Source organism: Sinocyclocheilus grahami, unplaced genomic scaffold (genome assembly GCF_001515645.1).
Source record: "Sinocyclocheilus grahami isolate Dianchi unplaced genomic scaffold, SAMN03320097.WGS_v1.1 scaffold487.1, whole genome shotgun sequence".
Classification (NCBI taxonomy): Eukaryota; Metazoa; Chordata; class Actinopteri; order Cypriniformes; family Cyprinidae; genus Sinocyclocheilus; species Sinocyclocheilus grahami.
Genome location: NW_015505666.1, coordinates 899,577 through 902,831, shown reverse-complemented (window position 1 = coordinate 902,831; position 3,255 = coordinate 899,577). Strand labels below are relative to the sequence as shown.

General features: G+C 35.1%; 1 pseudogene; it reads right to left on the bottom strand.

Moving 5' to 3' along the window:
- Positions 1-389: 389 nt before the first annotated feature.
- LOC107553947 (selenoprotein O-like) overlaps positions 390-3,255 on the bottom strand; it is an 8,920-nt pseudogene continuing 6,054 nt past the window's right edge.

The window sequence follows — 3,255 nt, the reverse complement described above, 5'->3', positions numbered from 1 at the left end:
AAGTACTAATAAACAGCTAATATGCTAGTAATATGCATGCTAATAAGCAGCTAGTTAATAGTGAGCATTGATCCTTAAAATAAAGTGTTACCACTGGTTGGTTTAATAAATGTCAAATCAGCTTTCCATACATGAGTTGCACAGAGACAAAATAACCAAGATCATGATTGTCCTTCAGTGAATGTGAGAACTGCTCCTGGGGGGGTCACTAAACTCGATGCTGGAGGGCCAGTGTCCTGCAGAGTTTAGCTCCAACTCTAATCAAACACACCCGAACCAGCTAATCAAGGTCTTAATAGGTATACTTGAAACTTCCAGGCAGGTGTGTTGATGGAAGTTGGAACTAAACTCTGCAGGACACCGGCCCTCCAGGACCGAGTTTGGTGACCCCTGTTCTACAACCTTGAAAAACATTAAAACGAGGGCTTTGGGAGTCCCATGGATTTTGATATTTTACAATATGAACAAAGAATAATGCTTGTTCCTCTGTTATATGCAATATATTACAGGGATATTTTTTGGTCTGCAAGTACTTGACACTGTTGAAATCTGTCTTCATATTTTTAGGCGCACATCTGAACCTGTGTTAACATGTTACTTAAGTATTGGGCCCCAGGCACAGACATTCCTCCCTAAATGAAAACAATGGAAGCCGCTTCCCCACACACTCTCACTGAAAAGGTCCCAAATGTCTTTTACAAATACAAAACCTCATCTTCACAGAAATAATCCTAGTTTACAAAATTAGAACACAGACATGCTATTTGTTATGTTTATTAAATTAGTGCTTTATCTTAGAAATATTGCATATTCATCAGGGACGTTCATAAAAATTATATAAATAATGTCTGAAAATTTCTTCACAGTTGCTGAAACTATGCTGAAAGAAATTCAAATTCTGTTAATTATATTTTGAACAAAATCAAAATGGCATTTCAGGAATGCACACAAAGCACAGTACGCCCTGTCGGCTCCAAAATTAAAATGTCAAATGAAAGATTTATGCATTTTCCAATTACACTTTAAAAATTAATTGGTGAAGGAAACAAAGCACTTAACTGAAAATAAAATACTTTGTCAAGTTACTATTTACAAGTAAATGTAGTTGCTGAATTAATAGACTATTTCAGCTACACATGGATTGTGATAAACCAATTCTACATACTTATGACTACATGAGCCTTTAGGTAAACTGTTTGTGCGTTTAAGCAGTGGAGCTTGGTTGATCAAGGGCTTGTGCGTTTCACTTGAAAGTCAAAGTCATTTTATATAAAGGCAACTTCCAATCTTTCAGACTAAGACCTGTCATGGTTGGACTGGTGGTCTAAGTCATCATTTGCAACCAGTCAAATATACAGCAAAAAATGTGCTGGATTTTCATTTAGCCCCCTACACATGATCTTACTGCATGTTTTTAACTGGTGGACAGGAGTTTAATGCCTCATTTAATACCTTCACTGACACCTAACCAGCTTCTACAGGATTATTCTGCTTAAATGAGTAGGTTAGTTGTCATGAAGGTTTTATGATGATCAGGTGACACAGATCTCATTGGCCCACATGGGGGGCTTGCTGTCATATGGGACAAGCACTTGAGCCTCTGCTCCTGAAGTATTCCCTTCTTCTCCGGTCTCATCTCTTTCTTCTGAATCCGCCACTCCTCCTCTTCCCACCCAGCCTGGCTTTTCAAGACCTTCCTGCACAGAGAACGGCTTTTCCAACACTTTCAAAACTCTCTGGACCTAATGGATTTGAGAAGAAGACGAATTCTAAATGCAGATTTTTAAGACTATGGAATTTATGCCATAAAATCACATCACAAGAGAAATTATAACGATCACAAATAAAAAACCATGAACTATTAAGAGACATCATAACATTTATAACAACTGTTCAATAAAAACATAACTTTCCAAAAGTTTGGGGTCTATAAATTTTTAAAAAATAATAAGTTTCATGCTTACCAAAAATACAGTAAAATTGTGAAATATTATTACAATTAAAACAACTGTTTTCCATTTTGATATATTTTAAAATAGAATTTTCAGCAGCCATTACTCCAGTCTTTAGTGTCACATGATCGTTTCATTCAAATATGCTTATCTCTTATTTTCAAAAAGGTTGTGCTGATCAATATTTTTGTAAAAACTGTGGTACATTTTTTTCATTTTTCTCTGATGAATATAGAGGTAAGAGGGGGGGGGGAGAAAAAAAAAAACTTGCTGACTCCAAACTTTTGAATGATAGTGAATGTCTCCAAGTAAAGACAAAAAAATATAACAAAGCTAGTAATACCCCCACCTCTGAGAGGTCACCATTTTCAGCTGCCTCTATTGCATTCTGGGCAATGTAGTTTCTGAGTACCACATATGGGTTGTTGTTGTTCATCACATGTACTCTCTCCTTCTGCAGATCTGTCACATCAGCCCCTGACTCACACTCACGAGCAAGCCGCTGCCTTGGGAATTGGATTGACAATATACGCAAAAGTACATAGTAGTTAAAATAAATCATTTGCACAGATCTTAAATTATTAAAACTACTTCTTCATGTCCTCTTTAGGTCTTTTTGGTTTCAAACAACAATACTTTACAATAAATTTTTTACTGCCAACAGGAAATGAATGCAGTTCCATCAAAAGAATTCAAAGCATCCTTTCTGTACCTGTATTTTTTGATCCAGCAGGACCAGTCTTCAGTCTGATTGGCCCTTAGTTGCTCTGCAGTGGTGTCCATCAGCTCCTTCAATCTTGAGAGCCTTTCCAGCTGCCGGGCAACTGTCTTCTGGTCCGAAATCATCTGGAACAGTGCAGGGTTACTCTGAGCCATGGACAGCAGCACTGCAAGTTCACTATATTGAAGGAAAGAAAACATCACTGAACAGAAATATGCAAATAAAGATATTTAACCATTTCTTTTTCATTTTATTCCATATTATTTTAGTTATTTTAGTTATACTAATATAGTATTTATTAATATTTTCAAATTAATATTTTTTCAGTCTTCACTTTAATTTTAGTTTACGTTCTGCTAATTTTATGTGCTTTTGATACTTAGTGATTTAGTTTTTATTCTTTTAAATTATTTCAATTTTTTTCATTTTTATATTTCATGTAGTTGTCAAGGCTACATTTTACAAGTCAAATATTCAATATTTATATTTTATTTTAGCTTAATTTCAATTAACAAATACTAAATTGTACACAATATAACAGTTTTTATTGTATTTTTTATCAAATAAATGCAGCCTTGGTGA